Source organism: Cebus imitator, unplaced genomic scaffold, assembly GCF_001604975.1.
Source record: "Cebus imitator isolate Cc_AM_T3 unplaced genomic scaffold, Cebus_imitator-1.0 Scaffold9, whole genome shotgun sequence".
Taxonomy (NCBI): Eukaryota; Metazoa; Chordata; class Mammalia; order Primates; family Cebidae; genus Cebus; species Cebus imitator.
In genome coordinates, this window is record NW_016107324.1 from 1,174,493 (window position 1) to 1,197,225 (window position 22,733).

The following is a 22,733-nucleotide window of genomic DNA, read 5'->3' on the forward strand; positions in this document are numbered from 1 at the left end:
GGGGCTTAAATGAGATGCAGAGCGGGGAATGAAGGAATAGAATATTTTAGTTCAGGCCCTAAATGTCTCCCTATCAACACAAATAATTAAACCACATTGTCTCATCTTCCAAATATACTTAAGATATTTTAAAGAAATTATCTTCTTATGCTAATCTTGTCATCAAGAGCCTATTTGAATCCAAATTTTCACTTTAAATTACATTATTCTCTTTAATGAGGTTTGAGTTGATTAGAACTAATGGCATTCTTCATGGTTGTTCTTCCCATGCTGAGGAAATGCAGCATTCTTAAAGTTATACTTAAATCCTAATACCAAGAAAGGAAAGGAAAGCTGAGCTCTTTGGCTTTACCAGTAATACAAACATATTTAACCTAGAAATCATAATTAGTTAGTACAAAAAAGTAACCCTTTGGGAAGAAATTGATCTATTATGTTCATAGTCTAAATTCCTACCACTCAAAGTGTGTCCCGCAGACTTGCAGAGGTTGCGTCATCTGGGAAGTGGTTAGAAATATGAAGTTTCACGCCTCATCCCAAACCTAGATAATTAGAATGCGAATGTTAAGATCTCAGGTGATTCATGAGCATGTTAGTGTTTATGAAGTCCTGGTCTGCACTCTGAGGGCCTCTGTGCCAGGATCATTGTCAGTGAACAAAAAGATTAGTTCCTCATTACTATTTCCCCTTCCACTTTGCTGGAATTTCTCTTTAATTACTAGGTATCTAGCATTTCCAAAATGCAACTACAATTCAGCCTGAACTTCCAAAAGGCTTCAAGTTTTCTTACATTTGGATCAAATATAAGGAATTCTTCCAAACCTGGATATCAACCAGATTTAGATGGATAACCAGAAATACTACAATACACAGCAAGGTGACAATTTACCTATAATTTGAGCAGTCATGAAAATGGATGTATTCTAAACTTTAAAGTGGCAAGGTGTTCCAGTCTGACTCCCTGGCTTTTGCCTTTTGGAGAAATAAACTGGGTGACCAAGATGCACACAGACCTTTTATTTTTATGCCTGTAGCTTAAGGCTAAGCTGGTTGTACACTGCCCAACCCTACCAGGCCACACTGATATCACAGGATGTATGCAGTGGTTGTCTAACACAGCTCTATGAAATAAGTAAGTATAAATGCTCTGAGCTGTGGTAGCGGGGCCCATTTATTTGTGCTGCATGGAAATAACATGGTGAAAAATTAACTTGAAATGTCAACTTTGCAAGAGAAAGAAACTATCAAAGGGTAGTCTCTCTGGGGGCTCCCAAATTGGAAAAGCAAATGCAGTCTTTAGGGCCAAGTGCTGATCCCTTAGAGTCTTCTAGGAGAAAACAGAGATGGAGACACTCGGGTTAGGAACACAGGACCCAGAGAAGGTGTACCAGACAGAATGGCCCCTGAAAGACTGCCATGCCCTAATTCCTGGTATCTGAGTATGTTAAGTTACATGATGAATGGCACTTTGCAGGTGTAGTTAAGGTTATGTACCTTAAAATAGGGAGATTATCCTGGATTATCCAGAAGAAACCAATTTAATCACATGAGCCCTTAAAAGGAGAGATTGTTCTCCAGCTAGAGGCAAAAAAAGTCATGAGAAGGTCTGAAGCATGAGAAGGGTTTGACATGCCCTTCGCAGCTTGAAAATGGAGGGGGCAATGGGAGCAGGAGTCATGTAGCCTTAAGATAGGCTCCCACCCACTGCCAGCCCGGAAGCAGGGACCACTAGCCTCCTTCAGATTGTTGGCAGAAATCAGATCCTCTTTCTGCCAATAACCTGAAAGAGCACAAAAGCAGATTCTTCACAGAGCTTCCAGAAAGAAATGTAGCCTGTTGCCATCTTGACTTCACTCTGTGAGACCTGGAACAGAGGAGCCAGTCAAGCCGACTGGACTGCTAGCCTGGAAAACTCTGAGATGGAAAACTTGTGGTGTTTCAAGCTGCAAAATTTGTGGTAATTTGCTTTAGCAGCAATAGAAAACTAATGCAGAAAGGATTAAATACAATCCCAGTGGATTCAATGGAACTAAATTTTTTCAAGATGAAAGTTATACGTGGAGTGTATGTTTAACAAATAGACATAAAATGCTGCCATATTGGGTGGGGGTTGGAGGTGGCAATGACCACACACCTTTGATGCCAGCAGTCAGTTTTGCAGATGGAATATTAAGCATGCTCATTAACAGCGTTGGTTCCGTTTTCTAATTAAATGCTTATTAATTAGCTGTGTGATTCTTCTGATAGTAACAGAATAGGCAGAATCATGATGATGCTTTAATTTCTGACTGAAGACACTCCCCTCATGGCACGAAGGTCAGCAGCCTCATGCCTACCTGCTTCAGTGACTAGGCTGTGCCATTTTGGAGCAGCAGCAATTAGTCGTGAGTGAGGTATAGTTAACAAAATTAGCATCCTAAAACAGGGGTTAGTAAACTTCACCTGTAAATGGCCAGAGAGTAAATAGTTTAGGTCTTGCAGACTAAAGGTCTCTTTTGCAACTCTGCGACTCTGCCTGTGGAGTGTGAAAGCAGCCATAGACAATATGCATATAAACGAGTGTGGCTGTGTGCCAATAAAACTTTATTTATTGATAACACTGAAATTTGGATTTTATATAATTTTCACTTCATGAAATATTATTCATCTTTGGATTTTTGAGACAGGGTCTCACTTCATCTCCCAGGCTGGAGTGCAATGGTATGTACACAGCTCACTGCAGCCTTGACCTGTTGGGCTCATGTGATCCTCCCACCTCAGCCTCTCAAGTAGTGGGGAACACAGGTGCATGTGATCACATCCAATTAATTAAAGAAAAAACAAACCTTATTTTAAAGATGGGCATCTTGCCATGTTGCCCAAGTTGGTCTTGAACTCCTGGCCTCAAGAAATCCTCCTGTCTCAGCTTCCCAAAGTGTTGAGATTACAAGCATGAGCCACCATGCCAGGCCCACCTAACCCTTTAAAAATGTAAAAGCCATTCTAGGCTTGCAGACCTTACAGAAACAGGCAGTGGGCTGAGCTGGCTGAGTCCTGTCCTAAAATTAATGCTGCATTTGAACAAAGAGCATAAGGCTGAAGACCAGGTCCTTAAGACATTCTGCACAATATGGAAATCAACTCAGTAAGAATATTTGTTTTTCAAAAGGAATGAAATATTTACTTGTTAGAACTCTAGCTTGACAAGGAATATTTTACCTATTGATATTAGTGTGTGACAATTTAACAATTTAATTGCAATACTGTCATGGGTTGAATTGTGTTCACCCAACTAAGATATATTGAAGTCTTAACCCCTGTATCTGAGAATGTGACCTCATTTGGAAATATGGTCTTTACCATTGTAATCAAGCTAAAATGAGGTCATTAGAGTGCGCCCTAATCCAATATGACTGATGTCCTTATACAAAAAGGGAAAACTTGGACACAGAGATGCAAACAGCAGGAACACCTTGTGAAGATGAAGACAGAGCTGGAATGATGCCGCAGAAGCCAAGGAATGTTAAGGATTGCCAGCAAACCACCAGAAACTAGGAGAGAAGCATGAACAGATTTCTCCCTCACAGCCCGCAAAAGGGACCAACCCTCCGAACACCTTGAACTAGGGCTTACTGCCTCCAGAATGGCAAGGCAATACATTTTCCGTTGCTTAAGCCTCTAAGTTTGCGGTACAGTAGTCTCCTATGGTCTGCGGTTTCACTTGCGGGAGTTTCAGTTACCCTTAGGTATGTAGAGTAACTTTCAGGATATTCTGAGAAAGAGAGGAAGATACCATATTCATATAACTTTCATTGCAATATATTATTATAATTGTTTTATTTATTATTAGTTATTGTTGTTCATCTCTTATTGTGCCTAATTTATACATTAAACTTTATCATAAGCATCTATGTACAGAAAAAAGCATACTGTATACAGTATGTTTCAGGCAGCCATTGTTTCAGGCATACTATAACCACAGTTTTAGGCATCCACCGGGGGGCTTGGAACATATTCCCTGAAGATAAGGCGGCCTACTGCACTTTGTGACAGTAGCCACAAAAACAGATATAAATCCCTTTATTCTTTTGGAATAAAGGTTCCTTTTGGAGTTAGGTTTATCAAGGGGTTGATGTATCTTCTTTCTCCCATTTTACCAAAATAAATGCATGTTAGTATAAAGGATAATGCTAACAAATCTGATAGTTGAAAACATTAGGTAGAGGTGATTAGCCACTAATTTGGGCAATTAAGAAGAACATAGCTAAAGTCTAGTCTGTTTGCTATGCTAAAAAATCAGTATTAGTAAGGTCAAGCCTGATGCTGAAAATTCATACATGTTACCTACTGATGCCTTACTAATAGAGATGCTCTGCCGACACCTTGATCTAGGACTTCTTGCCTCCAGAATTGCAAGGCAATAAACTTCTGCTGTTTAAGCTGCTTAGTTTGTGGTACAGTAGTCTCCTCTCGCCTGTGGTTTCACTTTGATCAAAATGCACCAAATATAAAAATAAAATATAGATTGTACTAAATGTATAAGATTAAAGACCTTGGGGTTGGAAGAATGGAAGAAAGAAACAAAAAATCTGTGGTTTAAGAACTTCCTGGCCTGTCACATCTATCCATCTGTATCAATAATTATGTGAATTGTATTAAGTATCCTGGAAAAGAAAAGAAATTTGCTTGAAGACTAAATTCCTATAACCATGGTAACTGGTAGTATGTCAGTAAAGGTGTAACAATCAGCTCACGGTGATGGTTGCCAATTTCTATAGTGTAAATACCACCATAGCTAATTTCAAGCTACCAACATTATTTCACTGAAGGCTTAGTAGGAAAGAGATGTACATGATAATTTTGCATCAGCTGGTGTGAGTCAATTCCAGCATACAATTGGCTACAACAGTAATATCCTACACAATTGTGTGCTTGACAGACAACCATGCTTCAAATAGGTCAGCTTGCTATAGCAGTAAGGCAAGATGGCATCTTGATATTGGCTATGATTATAAAGTTTCTAGACACTGTGTTGGCTCTAACTAGCTGTGCAACGTTGAAAAATGTGACTTCATCTCTCTAGGCTGTTTCCTAACCTGTGTGTTCACTGAATTAATATACAAATCACTACAAACTAGAGGAGGGCATTGACTCTGCCTCATGCTCACTGTTACAGGATCAGCGCTTGGCACAGAGCCTGGCTTAGGAGGCTCTTAGAGGGGCCATCTGATATTCTTGTCTGTCCAGAGCCCATTCTTCTTCTAGTGACAGCACCTCAAATTTTCTTTGAGTAACTGCTATCTTCTTTTCTTAATTCATGTGATCCAAGTGAAACGATTCCTTCTTTGGCTCCAAACTGAGCATGTGAATCAGGTGTAGCCAATCAGAGCATCACATTTATCCAGCTACACCAGCCATCATGACTAGCCCGGGGCTGGCATAAGACTCAGGCCACACCAATAAGGCTGACTATTGGGTTATTGTTATTATTATTATTTTGGAAATTCTGGAAGAGAAGTTTTGTTTTCCATTGGGATACTGTGTAAAACAAAGAGAGAATGAGAGAACAGATTGTTAAGTGTGGAGTTTCTAGAAGTCATGAACTCCCATAAGGGGCGAGCTTACCTGACTGATGGAAGTGGAGTTGGGATTAACTTCAGGTGACATCAGTGCCTCTCAATAAGGAGTTACCAGTCACTGTGGGGGCTATTCCTCCTGCTACTGGGACTCTTCCCATTGTTAACAATGAATCTTCTCTTCAGCATTTCTTCGAGAATGAGTTCAATTTATTTTTCAGAAGTCATGGATTTCTTACCAAGACTTAAGCACACCTGGTTTTCCTTAACATCAAGACTATTGTGTGACATGAATACTTCAAATGTCTTCTTTTTTTGTCTGTGGTGTCACTGTCTTACATTCACTTCCTGACAATTGGTTTGACACTCCTCAGTTATATTAGCATTTATTTAGTGCATAAACTGTAAGTATGTTATATTTGCAGCTCTCACAAATTCTGAAGCTGCACATAGCTCAAAAAGCACAGATATACTTCTGAAGATTTGAAGTGGAGGAAGGGAGGCATGCAGGACTTTAGAAAGGTAAGAAGAGAGAGCTGGCATGGTTACCAGGTCAAGGCCTTAACCTCAGAGTAAGGCTCTCATCTGGATGTTATTCAACAGTGAATGTGTACAGGGAGGAGGGCTAGGCCTGTTCCCAAATGTTGATCCTAAGAGAAATCCACCAACTCCCAATATTAGCTAGATCTAAGGATGAAATGGGGCACGCACAGACGAGAACCTCACTATCTGGAAGCTTCCTTCCCAAGGCACTGGAGCAACACTTATTTATCAGTGTGAGTTCTCCTGAGATACCAACCTTAATAAAGAATGAAGTGAGCATCATTCATTGGGGCTATCCTCTAGAAATTCTCCTAAAAAGTGTTATTTTGATGCACGGTTAGCTCTCTATTCTTGGGAAAAATCTGCTAACCTGCTAAACCACTGTGTAAAGAAGTACTTCAGATAATTACCAGCTACTCCTTCAAGTGCGTGACACGCACACACATACCCTAATGGGGAAAATCTACACAATAAGGGACAATAAAGTCAGTTCTGCAATAAAGTTACACACGTACACACGCATTCCTAAAAATCCCTGGGCTATGCAAAATCTATAAAAAATCCCACAGGACTCGTCAGAAAAATGGGACCCTCAAAAACTTCATCAGTGGTTGGGTGCAGTGGCTCACACCTGTAATCCCAGCACTTTGGGAGGCCAAGGCGGGTGGATCACATGAGGCCAAGAGTTCAAGAGCAGCCTGGGTAACATGGCGAAACTCTGTCTCTACTAAAAATACAAAAATTAGCCAGGTGTGGTGGTGGTGCATGCCTGTGGTCCCAGCTCCTTGGAAGGCTGTGGCAGGAGAATCACTTGAACCCGGGAGGCAGAGGTTGCAGTGAGCCGAGATTGTGCCACTGCACTACAGCCTGGGCAACAGAGCAAGACTCTGTCTCAAAAAAACAAAAACAAAAACAAAACAAAAAACGAAAATACTTAAACAGGGAAACATTTTTTTTTAAAACCTGATAAAAATAACACAGTTTTACACATGCTAAAGGGTTAAGAAATATACAAATACTACAATAATACTATATTTTATCTTGAAAAAGAACAGGAGTTTGCTTGCAGAAGTGAGTGTCAAAAGGCTGCAGTTTGTTAAGTCATTGTAAAGTATGGAAGGAAGGCTATCTGAAGTCAGAAGGAAAGTTCTAACACCAGATGTAGATGGGTGTGGCTCGGAACACATGGTGAGCAGAGGTAGCTTGCAGATGTTTGAGGTGTGAGCTTGCATGCAATCTGCACATTCCTATACAGCTCTGTTTAGCTGGATGCATTTTTCTGCATTCACCTAGTGTTATCATGGATAAAAATGATGCATAAGAAAACAAGACATTTTCATTATGCTCAAATTGTTCTCTAATGTATCAAAATGTGTTGGGACAATTTCCAATTTTCAAAATAAATATAGAGCAGAACTGATGGTACCTTGCTTCTGGACCATATACTTTCTACTGTTTCTAGGTTAGACACAAGGTTGTCAATGATAGAAAACGTGATTAGTTATACAGAAAAAATTCAAATCTGAGACCACCAGGAAGTGTTTTTAATATCTCTGGTAGCCATTAGGGTAAATCCCTTCTGCTTTTTTCTTCACTCCTAGTGAACTCCTTTTCTAAAGAAGATTCAGCATCTGCAATCCTCAAGTTTTTGTATCCTCTTCTCCATAAAAATCTGCTTTCATGAAAGAGCGCAGGGTTGTTATAAAGAACAAATGAAAGAACATGACATCTGGCACTGTGCCTGTCACATTAACAGGAAGTGACATGCATAGTGGTCAAGGGCACCAGTTCTGCAATCAGACTGCCTGAATTAAAATTGTGACCCCAACATTTTCTCATTGTTGGATTTTGCGTATGTATCTTGGGCTGTCTAAGGTTTAGTCTCTTCTATTCAATAGGGACATAATGCTTTTAAGAAAATAAAATTAAAAACATATCAAAGTGCTCTGCACAATGTCTAGACAGAACTAGTGCTCAGTATATATTATTAATAACCATAACTGCAATTCAACAAGAGCTAGCTCTGTGAACTCCTTCTGTACACCACAATAGAAATGTTAGAGTTATTTAACTGCATGCAACACAGTGTACATATAAGAATATATTTGTACAACAGTGTACATTTAGAATATATTTGTACAACACAGTGTACAAATATTTTCTAAATGTGATTGATTACATATTAATTCCAAGAAAACATTTAAGTCTATTCCATAGAATGTGACCTTACTAGTTTTGCTGTTTCTCGAATACAGTACAGGCTCCTGGTCCCCCAAGTGACTGTCAGCTCAAACTTGCTGGACATTGGGCCTAGGGTGTACTGTGGCCTGTGTGCCTGGGCATTCTGGGCTGCTTATAAAGCCAGGTAGCTTGTGTGGAAATTCAAGCCCTTCTTAGCTCTCTTGTCTGAACACCAGCACTAACATACATGCTTTTAATAAATGTGACTTCAATCTTCTGAAAATGCTGAATGAATTCTAGGTTTTCTTTTAGACAATAGTTTTTCTACAGAAATCGAATCACTAGGCTGATTTTGAAATTGCTTTTCTTATTTTGGTGACTTTTGGCAGTTACGTATTTAATTTTTTTCGTATCTTTTTTTTTTTTTAAATAGTGACATGTATCATATAACTGCATTATTGTGGGACTGCAGAGTTCTGATTCTAAAGCTAGAGCCCATGGAGAACTCGTGTTCTGTAGCTGACAACCTCTGTCCTCCATTCTTTCCTTGAATAATATCACCTGGTAAGTCAATGCTCAGATATGTTCAGCATTATTTTTCTTCCTTTGGACCAGAAAAGAAATGCTCGTTTTGCTGGGTGCAGTAGCTCATGTCTGCAATCCCAGCACTTTAAGAAGCCGAGGCAGGAAGATCAATTGAGCCCAAGAGTTCAAGACCAGACTGGTCAACAAAGTGAGACCCTGTATCTACAAAAAATACAAAACCTAGCCAGGCATGGTCACACAGGCCGTAGTCTCAGCTACTTAGGAGGCTGAGGTGGGAGGATCACTTGAGCCCAGGAGGTCAGGGCTGCAGTGAACTATGATTGTGCCACTGCACTCTGGCCTGGGTGACAGAATAAGACTCTGTCTCGGGAAATAATAAAAATAAAAAATAAATATTTCAAGCAAATTTTACTTTCCCATATTGGTACCACTGAGGTTTTTACTTTGAAATTATAGTTGAGATGAATTAAAGCTTCTACAATATCTATTTTTTAGATTTATTGAAATACGAGCGCCTCAGGACAGAGACTTGGTTTTGTTCACTGCCCCGTTTCCAATTTCTCAACGTGTATCTGGAATACTAAGGGTGCCTGCATTCGTTTCCCGTTTCCGTATAACGAATTACCACAAACTCAGTGACTTAAAACAACAGAGGCCTAGCACCTCACAGCTTCTGTGGGTCAAGAGTGTCCAGACACAGCTTGATCGGGTCTCCTGCTAGTGTCTGACCAGGCTACTGAAAAAGTGTCTGTTGGCTGGTGCTGAGCTTGATGGGGAAAGGATCTGTTTTTATTGGCAGAATTCAGTTCCTAATGGATGTCATCTTGAGGGCTTCTATTTCTCATTAGCTGCTGGCTGGAGGCTTCCCTCAGCCCTAAGAGGCCACCTTAGCTCCTTGCTAGGTGGGTTCCCAAAATGGGCAGCCCAGCATGGCAGCTTGCGTCTTCAAAGCCAGCAAGAAGAGGCTCCAGCAAGACGCGCGCTGTGGTGTTATGTGACGTAACCAAGTACATCCCACTGCCTCTGCTCTACTCTGTCATTTATAAGCAAGTCATAGGCCCCATCCACATGTGAACACCAGGAAGTAGGTGTCATGGGGACTGCCATATGAATCTGCCCATTGCAATGCACTATATGATGTGCTGACCAAACAAATGAATGCAGAATCACAGTATCTTATTAGTATGAGCACATAGGGTTAATCTACATTTTGAGTCCATTATTCCATTATAATTAGCAGATTTTCCATTCCTTCTTTAATAAAAAAGAAAACCACACCTCTGAGCAAAAACCATTTGTTAAAAGCCATCTCGGGCTTATAAAGAAGGCTTGAAAGACATAACAGTGTACCACAGAATCATAATGTTTTCTTTTTTGTTGTTGAAAAAGTGCTTCCCTAAGCACAAAGTGTTGACATTCTGTGGTAGGGTGAAATCTGTCAGGGTAAAGGCACTTAATATGTGCTTCTTCTTTGAGGATGTTTTCCCAGTTTTCTGAACATATAGTTAATTGGAGAAGTTTGCTACCTGAACTATCCAATTCCATATGCTTTCACTGAGACACCAGTACAGGAAGCCAAGCATGCATTAGGCAGAATGAAGATATTTAAGAACTTAGCATGTATTTGTAAAATAGCTTATGTTTAAGTATTTAACTAATATGAAGATTATAGAGACTTGATTAATTTAAACAGAAGAGCAGAGTGAGTAGAAAAAAGAGGAGGCATGGCTTCTAATTCTGTCTCTAGTAACAATTTGTAGATAAGCTACCCACCGGCATAAGCACTCTTAACTAATGAACATATGCTTATGCACTGATCAGGAAGTTCTCGAGCATCTGGAGGTCCGTGAAAGGAAGGGGTGATCATGAGGGAACTAAGAAAGATGAAGCTAGAAAGAACATTTGTGCCAATAAGAGTCTGTCTTTGGGGCCACCCTCAGTGGGTCAGATGCTTCACAACTGTGATTTGTGGCACCTGACTTCTTAATGAATCCACCTTCTCGTGTATTAAATAAGGAGAGTAAAGGACCTACCGACAGTGATTGTCATGATAATTAATTAAGCTAATACAGTTGAAGCATTTTTAATATAGCCAGGAAGATAAATATTAACCATAAGATTTAGTATTATTTATTTAAGAAAAACAGCTTTAAACCAACAATTTAGTAACCAACCAATAGGGATCCAAATACCTTCTTTCATAAAAACATAAGAAATAGAAAAAAGAGTTTGTAAATTCAGTCAGACATTTTTGAAGAGGCCCTATTCATAATACTAATATACCATTTCCAAGAGCCATTTTATTCTTATTTCCAATCTAACCCTGAAATACAGGTTCCATATTCTGACATGTGACAAATGAGTTATCTTTTTAATCTGGTTAAGGCCTCCTGTGTGCTGTGAGCCTGGTTCCTCTAAACTAGTTCACAAGGTCATCACTCATATTTTCCCCTGATATCCTATCAACCTTCCTTCTATTTGTAAAACCTTTTTCAATTCTTTATTGTCTCTGAAATATGTCCAGATGGCTTGGGTTCCAAAGTCCTCTATCAGAACAACCAGAAACTGCAGATCACAGCCTTCGCTTTCCTGCCTCTTCCATCTCCACCCACTGTGTTTCAACAAGTGTCACTTGATTTTCTTCCCCACTCCGTCCTTGGAGCTGCTTCCTTCCTTGTATCTCCCTCTGCTCATCTCCAGCCCTCCTCTTCAAAGCTAGAGTTGAGTCTTCGTACTCCTGGAATCAAAACAACTCCAGAAGGGCAAATTGTGAGAAACATCCCTAAATTGTGACAGGCATCTCTACTATTTAAGTTGGTAGAAGGAATTTATTTGCTTCCTCCAGCTCTGGGGATAACTTTCACCCGATCAATAAAGCCAGGGAAAGCTAACCTCAACATTGATTGACTCTGGCTGACTGGAACAGAACAGAAATCTTTACAACAAAATGCTGCAATGAAATGGCAGTATGATTAACAGCCAGTCAATAAAGACACACAAAAAGTGATATTTGTAAACCTTCAGTTTCCTCCTTCTTATTGTATTCTAATTTTTGTAAAATCAGAATTTGGGGCCCACTCCCTTGTTTTATAGATGGATAAATTCAAGCTCAGGTAGATGGTGTGTTGAATAAACTCACATGACGAGTTCTAGGTGGAGCTGGACCAGATCCCAAACAGAAGCGCTGGTGTCTGGGGGCTCTCAGAGCTTTACTACGGGACTTTCTTACAGGGAACTAAGATGCGTGGAGCCCTTTAGTAGATAGTGGTCCAAGACAGACCCACTTCAAACCAAATTCTGGTGAATTCGGGTTATGTTTTAGTTAACACTGCTACATAGACCAGAACAGTTAAACAATCAGCTCTCTTAAGAGATTCTTACATAATCCTTATAACATAAACTGTAGACTTTCAAAGAAGCTGCACAGTAGGGTTTAATTATCTAGATTATTCACATCCCTCTTTATTCCTTTTTTAAAATTTGCCTAAAGTATTCTGATTAATAAATTAACCATTTTGGGAGCTTGACACAGAAAAAGGACTTTCATCCCCATCTCACTGTGCATCTGTAGGAAGATGTTTATTCCACCAAGGTTGATCATGATATTCATATCACATTATTTCAGCTGTTCTTTATTATGGCAGATTATGTTAATAACATGTTTGAATGTTACCTATTATTGGAAGGTCAAGAAATGCTCCAATTAGTCTCAATATTCTTGTATTACAGTGCAAGACTGTGTAGACATTATTCAGAAGACTAGTTACAGAGGTGTAGGACTTTTCTTCTTCTGAAATCACTTGCATACCACTTACAATGTCTATAACATTGAAACTATGCAAACATTTTGATTCCTATTTTGTAGAACAAAACAAAGCCCTAAGAAAAGTCAAACACTGTTTATTTTCGGTGTATAATCCATAAGGATTAGATTGATATCTTATTTATCAATTTATCCCCAACATTTCCCAGAGGGCTTGGTAATGTCATAGTAACTCATGAAATATGCACTAATTGACAAAATGACTTTTTAAAAATTGATTATAGATATTGCAAACTTATATTTTAAAAGGCAAACTGTTAACTATAAATAATTTGTCTAAGGGTCTAGTGGAGCAGGCAAAATACCATGAAAGAGGGAAATGTTGCCTATGCTTGAGGTTACATGAACACTATGAACACTTACTAGATGTATGAAAACCAGCTTCCAACACTAAACTGGGAGACAACTTTTCAAAATCAGTTTCAAAGAAGGTGAAATCATGCCACAGATTTTATAAGATCCTTATTTTATTTGTGTAATTAATTGAAAATTTTAGTCTAAATTTTATTAAAACTGTGGTGTGAATGCCAGATTATTTCTGTAAAAACAAAACGACTGCTAATTAAAATGAGTGCAGGCTCAAGGGGATGGATATCCTATTCTCCATGATGTGATTATCACACACTGCATGCCTGTATCCAAACATGTCACGTACCCTATAACTATATACACCTACTATGTACACACAAACATTAAAAAAATTATAAATCAGTAATAAATAAAAACAAGTGCATGAAAAGGTTCAAGCCAAGTGATGTCATTACTATGGTATAAAAAGACAAACCTAACTTTCTGGGAAGCAAGAGAAAGAACAATCAGCTGAACTGATGATGGTATCAAGTTGTTATACTTCATTCCATCTTTCAAGTTTTTGGAGAAAACAGATCTGGAAGCTGGGATCTGGACTGGGGATTTGATCCTGCTGGGGATCTTGACTGCCACATCCTCCACATATATCACCAGATGGCAGAAGCTTTTTGCTATGTATGGGAAATCGTTACTAATATGTTGGGATTGAATCATTTGGAACAAATAAAAATATACAGGTCAGAAAGGGTTAAGAGATGAAATGTATATATTTTAGCAGGGCTGTTTTAAAAATGCATTCCTGTAAGTTTGTGGTCTTTTCTTATATCAGAAGGAAGAGTCAAATAAACAGAATTACTTTTATATTAATATTTCCTATTCTGGAATATTCACGAACCAGGTGGTTAGGTTTCACAGAAAAAGAAAAAAGTCTCAGGAAGACAAAAGTCCAGAGGCTACATTCACTTGTGTCTAAGGGCCTAAAATGTAATCCAATGAATTAATGTATCTAAAATGTAGTATTGGCTGGATGTGGTGTCTCATGCCTGTAATCCCAGCATTTTGGAAGGCTGAGGTGGGTGGATCACCTGAGGTCAGGAGTTGGAGACCAGCCTGGCCAACATGGTGAAACCCCACCTCTACTAAAAATACAAAAATTAGCCGATGTGGTGGCGGGTGCCTTTAATCCCATTTACTCGGCAGTCTGAGGCAGGAGAATCGCTTGAACCTAAGAGACAGAGGTTGCAGTGAGCTGAGGTCGCACCATTGCAATCCAGCCTGGGCAACAAGAGTGACACTTTAACTCGAAAAAATAAAATAAAATAAAATAGCACTGGAAGGCCTTCCAACCTTGTATAACAATGCTGCTAAAGGGAAATGCTTCGGTTAGAAAGGGACAGTGGGCTTTACCACAGACAAACTTCAGAGGGCACTGAAATGTCTCCCTCTACTGCACATGTTAGTTCATTTGAATCCTTTAGTTCCAGTAATTTAAGATCTATTAACTCACTCTAGATATCACTAAGTGATATGGTTGATCTGGCAGAAGAGTGACTCGGGTTTGAATCAGCATGTGCTATAAAACAGCCTCTTCGGAAGGTGTCTTTGCAGTAGATTCTGAAGAAACAATGATCAAGTTCTCTGGCAGAACATCTAAACTGCTTGTTAGATTTCTGTCTTGCTTGGCAACATTGTATTTTAACTGTTTCCCAGTAGGGTAACCAGTTAAAGCAGTACTATGTAATAGAAAGAGACTAATTTTTTTGGAAGAGGTGTTTTTAAAAGTAGATATAAACAGGTGAAATTAATTTTAATAATATATTTTATTCACCACAGTATATTCAAAATATTATTTTAGCACAAAGTCAGTATAAGAATTTATAAACGAATTATTTCCTTTTTTGTTCTAAGTCTTCAAAACAAATTTGCTGTGTATTTCTCACTTAACAGCACATTTAATTCAGACTAGCTACATTTGAAGAGTTCAGTAGTAACCATATTGGATAGCACAGCTCTAAGGCATCAATACCTCCAATGAATAATTAAGTCCTTTAATAAATCATTATCAACCAAATGGTTCTGAAACTTATTTTACTGTTGCAGTTTTGAAGATTATTTTGTTGCCTGAAGCTAACTGACCATGTCTGTATACTGCGAAATATTGAACAACTCTTTTTTTGTGGATGATGAGATTTAGATAAAATAAAATTTGAAGATAAAATAATATTCTCGAAATGAAAATTAGTAAATAAGAGGCTTGCAGAGCACTTCTACCATAAGGACTTCCATGTGAAGTGGCAGGAGTGGCAGCTACGGAGCCCCAGGGGGAGAAAGAGGTGCAGGTTGCTGTGTGATTAAAAAAAAAAATAGAGATCATCCCATTCCACAGTATGAGGTGAGCCTGTGAACCAGAGATTTTACATCACCTTTTAGAATGCAACGAGGTCCAGGACAGGGATGTCTACCTGGTAATACATGACTTGAAAAAAAACACAAGTGAATATGAATCAGAAGCCAGGCCTCTTCAATACCTTCTCATGGAGAGTGTGAATTTTTCCCCTGCCAATCTCTCCAGCTCTGGTTCCAGATAACTGTATGCTTTGGTTGACAGCGCATGGCCCTTGAAACAAAAGATACCTCACTAGCTAGGTTTATCCCTGCAGTGAGTAATTTGACATTTGATCTTTTTCAAATGAAATCCCAAACTGAAGAAATCAAGATTGAATTGGAAAATCTTGAAAAAAAAGTCTAACCACAACTTTAGTATTAGAAAAATGTCTGTAGGAGGATCTCAAGAAAGTAGAGTTGCAACTGTCTTTGGACAGGGCCAAAGTTGACAATCATCTTCAGAGCAGAGATCTTCCAAAAGTGAAGTCAGAGGAGTTCAGATTTGGAATCAAAGCTGCAGAGGAGCAACTTTCAGCCAGAGGCATGGATGCTTCTCCGTTTCATCAGTCCCTAGTAGTGGTATCAGAGAAACTGACAGAGTTAAAACGGCAGACCATACCTTTGAAGAAAAAAATGGAGTTCTATTTAGATTTAATGCTGAATCCATCTCTTGCTCAAGTGAAAATTGAAGAAGCAAAGAGTGAATTAGGTAACACCGAAGCTGAACTTACAAAGAAAGTAGATACAGTAGAACTGTGACCAGAGTCACATAAACATCATTTTCCTCAAAAAAGTAAATTAAATAGAACTTTACAGACTTATTTTTTCCTCTTGGAATTGCTTAGTAATGTAATTTCTTTGTTTTTAGAAGAGATGATAATGTCATAATTGATCAAATCATGGTTTCTTGTTGTGTATGGCAGTTTTTGTGTCGAAATCTATAATTTTCATATTAAAAAGCCTTTTCTCTGGAAAAAAAAATGAGAAACTAAAATTCCTTCACTAGTGTTCTATCTCAATATCAACTGCAAAATAATAAAAATTTATGTTTATTAAAATCTTGTGATTTTATCAACTAGTTGGATAGATGACAACACAGCAACACTGTATTTTTAAACTAAGTGTGAATTAAAGGGCAAGAAAAAGAAGGAGAGTTTCTCTGATTCTAAGGGTACAATACCTCAAAAAACAATTTGGGGGCACTATTTGGTTTTAATCTTGAACTTACTTCTCTGTTTTTAGTTCCTACAGAAACCTGAATCACTTGGTACGTTAGTTCTTTGTGATTCTTTTTTTTTTTTTTTTTAATACACATGTGCAGCTTGCAAGGATTATGAGCTAACGTCAGTCTACATTGCCATCTCAGCAGGTATTTTTAGTTTCCCCACCATACAGATGCAGGAGAAACAGCAGTGTGTGTAGGTACCAAGGTGAGTGGGAGGCTGTGCAGCACCAGCAGCCGCATAATGAAAGACTCCAGATGCCACTGCCAAAGCTCCATGCTGTGAGCCCTGAAGTCATTCCCCCACATAGTTATATCCCTTGCTAAAGAGCTTCAGACACTGCTTAGATAATATTATGGTATATGTTTTCTAAAACAGGCTGTAGACAGCACTTGCCAAAATTTGCTCTATTTTTAATTGGTTGTTTATTTCTTTGGGGAGGGTTGGGGGGGAATTTAGTGTCTGGGAAAACCACTAGATGGAGAGTTTACAAGTGAGGGGAAGGCATATGACCTGAATGACTAAGATAAACAGGGTCAGTTCCAAGTAGCAGTGAAATAGTGACCGAATAATTAAGGATCTATTGTAAAAATGTCCACTCATCAAGAGAGATGTAGTCTACTGTCAATTTTTGGCATTTCTGTGATGCTATCCTATACTGACAAAATGCACTGGTTTCTGCTCCATGTTGAATAGGCGAGGACCTTCAGGGCATGGAAGTTGATCCTGCCATTCAAAGATGAGAGTTCTTGAAGTCTCTCTGGAGTAGGATGGAGGAGGCCATACAATCTGATTTGGGCACCAAAGCCCTGCCTTTCTAAAACAATGTTCTCTTGCCTCCATCCCAAATCCTGTCCTTGCCTACCTTCCTCTTCTCTCTGCAACATACATCACTCACTACCTTTGTTTTGGAATTGGAAATAAGAGTGTTTTCTTCCAAAATACTGCTCAGACACTGGGCAGGAATCTTCATGTTGGAGAGATGGGAGGATTAGAGCAAAATTATTATACAGGTTGCAGGCAGAAAGTGACACAAGGATACCTCCTAGCTAAGAAAAGTGGAGGGAAGAGAGGGAAAGGAAAGAGCACAGACCATTTCCCCCTGACCCTGGCCTCATAGATGCATCTGTGACCCTTAATTATTCAGTCACTATTTCACTGCCACTGGAAGTGGCCCGCATAAATCACAATTGAGCAGACACCTGGCTCAAGGTGTGAAGCCACACAGTGTTACAAGAGAGAGAGGAATTGTGGAAGCCATTTAGTTAAGGAATGCGTAAGAGCTGTGAGATCCATTTAAGCCTCTCTATTCTTCCTCCATCAGATTTCTGTAATTGGCAAAGTACAGAACACAGAGCACTGGGAAAATTCTGACTATTATGTTAACTCCTCTTCTTAATATATGTGGTAAATATTTATTAATTTTTTCCCTGTGCTCCAGTCATAGCTTCAGGTCCTAGAAAGAGCAATAATCTAGAGAGGCAAAAGTCTTTTCTCTGATAACCTTTGCATTCTATGGGAACCGGAAGACAGTAAACAAATGCATACACAGATAAGAAAATATCAGACAGTGCTACATAAAACAAAGTGATGGAAAATTCAGGCAGTGCTTTGAAAATGAAGCTAAAAAAATGTGATAGAGTTGAAAGGGTTTCCTTTGTATGGGGTAGTTTGATGAACCCTTAGAACCACATTTAATATATGAACTGAGGCCTGAATGAAAAAAGAAGAAAGACTAACAGCTAGAGAATTTTACAAAGGTTGAGATGTGCCTGACTTTGGTGCTTTAAAAATTTCATAAACATTGGAATAAAAAAAGCCTGGCAAAACTGACTCTTAACACTCATGAGGTTATTATATGTGGCATTGCTTTGTTGTGAGCTTCCATTCCCCATAAGCATGCCACTTGCAAAATCAAAATCCATATTGATTTTAAAATTACAGCTATAGTTCCACTGCAGATCTAATTTTATAGCTATTCTAAGTGGAAGCTTGAATGGGCAAGAAATAGAAGCTGACAATTTGGAAAGGCTGTCCACTTAATTTCAACAAAATGCGCAAATTCAAAAGGAATCCTTTAACTTAAAACCTAAGAGAGAAAGGGTGACATGTTTGAGAGCCTTAAAATGCCTGAACCTCTTCATGTACCTCAGAAAAGCTTTTTTTCCTTGTCAATAGGTAGCCTTAGGTTTCATTAATTGGGGATAGTTAAAAATTGAGATAATCCTGTACAGGGCATCCAGCATTTCAAAAGCAATAAATTATTTTCTGCTCAACTTAAACTTATCTTTTGTTCACTAACTTAAAAAACTTACCAAAGCAAATTGTAATACCTTCAGCTGTGAGCTTAAAGGCTACCGAGAATACATTTGTTGACCTTATCTGACTTTCTTCCTTCTATTCATTTCATTCACTCACCTTAAAAAAACCGTGCCTCATTTGGGCAAAGAAAAGCCAAGTTTTGGGTTTATAAAATCTTTTTTAAAACTTTTTTTGCCCTATTAAACTTTTTATAAACTTTCCAAATTTTAGAGTACAGGAGTAAATCAAAGTTTCCAGCCTGTAATATACAATTTTCCATGTTATTATTTCTTAGTAATCCCCCAAAACACACCCATTCCCAGTAGTCTGGCCTATTATGAGGAAGAACAGCATTTTTTAAAATGTGGCCCAAGGGAATCAACCAGCTTTAACCAATCACCCATATGTTTGTTTAAAATGCGGATTCCAGTCTCCACCATGGGCCAAATAAACTAGAAACTTATGGGGTGAAGCCCTGAAATCTGTATTTTAAGCCAGTACCCTAGGAAAATCTTGCGCAACTGAGAAGCCAAACTACAGAGGATTAAAGCAAGTTTTTGCTTCACCCTGGGCCTTGTATGCCCCTCAGTGTGTGATTTCAGAGCCATGCAGCAGTCGGTATTAAGCAGAACCACAGGTTACCAAGTGCTTTCACACACAACATCTTATTTCATTCCAATAACTACCCTGTGAGAGGCAGACAGGTCTGTGATTTTCATTTTGCAGATAAGGGAACTGAGATTCAGAGAAAACAAATGATGTATCCACTGTATGTAATTAGTAAAAGGTGGACTTGGGGCTAGTTTCAGGTCTAAGGAGCGCCATGCTACTATTTTCTGGACCGGCCTTCTTTTCCTATCTACTGCAAACGTGGAGTCCAAGGACCTGCTCAGGCAGTGTGTGTTATGTGGGGAGGTTTGGACTGATGCTGCCTCCTTAGCCATTTCTATCACCTGCTCATAGGGTCCTGCCTTCCAGGGACAATACATAGCCTCTGCTTCTTTGATATTTTTGATCCCTCAAAAGTATTTCAGCATTTAGCCACCTAGCTCACATGGGCCACTGTGTGGTTAAATTTAAGTTATCGTATCTCTGAGTCTCCAAGGAAACCATATCTCCTCTGAACTTTTCTGTCAGGACGGAGTAGGGACAGAAAGTTATTTATGAAATGAAATAAGATGTTTTCAGAAAGGGCAGAGCCAACAGAAGGGAGACAAAGACTTTGAGTACCTAGTCACAAGATGACAGATTTAAAGCATCCTGAAGCAATTCTCATCAGAAAAGTCCTATAAGAGCAGGTGCCCTTATAAACACCTACTCTTCAGCATAAGAAGAGCAATTATGTCCATTAGCTACAACAGCCAGAGACTGGCATCTATGTTGTGCCCAATCCCCCGTTTCACTCTAAGCACACACACTCAGGTGAGGAGTATTCCTTTAACAGCACAGGAACTTGAGTTTCCAATTTAAGAACCTTGTCTACATTCACGGTGTTATTAGGGTAGAGCCAGGATTTAAACCCAAGTCCTCTCTGATTCCATACCTACTATCATGCATTGACCCTCTGGGATGACAACAAATCCTTCAATGGTAGAAGCTAACATAAAGACATCATAGATCTCTTTCTGTATCTATAAAATACATACATTTAAAATTAAAAGGTGTTTCCTTGCTGTTTGGCATTTAATCAATATCTAATAAAACAATTTTTACCCAATAAACAACACTGGGAGAAGAGGTTGTGATGTTATCAGAAACAAGAGCTGCTTACTGCAGATTGTACATTACGCTCTTTTTCAGGAGCAAAACTAATTTACATCAATGTGTAACTAGCTACGTTTCTCTATCCTTCCTAGCAGAAAGACAGGCAGCATTTCTACAGGAGAATCCACTGCTACCTGACTAAATTTAGATCGTCCACATTTATGCTTTGAGTTGGTGTCATTATCTCAGCAGCAGTGTGGGAGTTTAAACCCATAATCTCTGAGTATTGAGAACGGGTAAGATACCATCTGAATAACTGCAAGAGCTCAAGAAATTCACTCTTCCACGTTATTTCATTCTGGTGATGAATTTTAAATGTGGACCATTCTGAATTTATAGCAGGAGAAAAGAACTCTGCTAATTGAATGCTCAGTGTGCCAACGACAGCAACTAACAAGTGCACTGTTTAACCACATCCAGGGTTTATAATGAGACTACACTGGAGGCGTGAATATGGTTATCAGATACCCCTGAGTGGCTAGGACAGGCCAATGTGGATTGCAATTCATTTCTCGTAGCACAGCTTAGACTGAAGGATGATGTATCACCAACTGAACACACTCCACAGATGGTCAGATCTTAATACACAGCAAAACATTGATTCGATGGAAGAGGGATTTCATTTTTATATTTTGTTTCTTCCAAGTCAAATACTGCTGAAACATGGAACTAATTAGAAATATTTGTCTAGGTGCCTATAACAAATTTCATAGTCTGTCAGTGACTCGATGTATATTGGGTAACAGTGTGAAAGATATTTAAAACGTTATTTTTTGAGGACTATAAATTCACAGTTATCATAGACATAGTAGCAGGTTCCCTAAGGACTTACAGAGGCTAGATGTGACAGCCTGTTTTATTGGTTTTGCTTGTTTGTAGGTTTTCCTCTTGCTATGATTGAATTCATCTGGAAGATAATTGCCTGTTTGAAATCCACTGTTTTCACTTTTATTTTCAGCTTATCTTTCTAACTTCAGATTCACACTCTCTGGCCATAGTGTGGAAAACACAATAATGATACAGTGGGACAGAAACAGACAGCCCATATATAACCATGGAGTAGCTCTTGAGCCATTGTTATCTAGTTTTCTTTTATTCCACGACATTAATTTGTGAGATTGTGTGTACGTGCGTGCACATGGTACCTGTGTAAATAAAATAATGCTAACTTGATAGAAATGTTATTTCCTCAGGAGAGCATATCAATATTGTCATATTTAATTTTCCAAAAATGTTAAAATACAATCTAAATCTGATATCTACTGAAAAGAACATTCCAGCTGATTTTCTCATGCTGCACTTTATATTAAAACAATAATTCTTAGCAAGTTAAAACTTGAAAAAACTCAGGAGTTATAAAGACTAAAATCATACTTGCCTCAGGAAAAATCAATTATTTCATCCAGTAGCACTCAGATGTCCATTTTAGCTCCACAAACCCCAAGGCAGCTGTTTCTGTTCATCTTGTTCTAGACTTTGACCCTGATGTCTCAGTTCCTGATACTGTCTGCTTCACTGTGTCAAGCTTTATTATGAAGACCCGAATTAGAACCACATTTTCAGGGGCAAGTGTTTCCACCTCCCATGACATCTTCCATGATGTAATTTGCTTAAAACTTAAAGAAGTAAGAAAGCAGGGCAAAATGTCATCAGTATGCATGACTAAGAACTCGAATGATAGCGGATTCTAGAAATTCACCAGTATCTCTTGCATTAAGTTTGATTTCATTTTCTGGTGTTTTCAAAGATTATGTTGCTTGTTTTTACATTTACCAAAGTTGAGTACCCGTATAACAAATCTTTGGTCACTTGTAGACAGGTTAAATGTCACTCTTCACCGAGAACCCTGCATTGTTCAATCCTTTGATTTTAGAACAATAAATCATTTATATTTGTTAGTGAATTAAGTTGGAATGGGGCAATAATCAGGCTTGTGATGTTAATGCTTACTATCACTGGAACCTAAGAAAAGTCACAGAATTTATTGATGATAAGTTTTAAGTAAAATCTTATAATGATTGCATAGGATGTACTGTTTGAGAGTACCTGAAGTTTGTATGGAGTTTTTAAAGGTTTATATGCGCTATTGCACTTGAACTCAAT

General features: G+C 38.6%; 1 pseudogene; it reads left to right on the forward strand.

The window, feature by feature from the left end:
- LOC119473507 overlaps positions 1-16,239 on the forward strand; it is an 84,632-nt pseudogene extending 68,393 nt beyond the window's left edge.
- Positions 16,240-22,733: the final 6,494 nt, after the last annotated feature.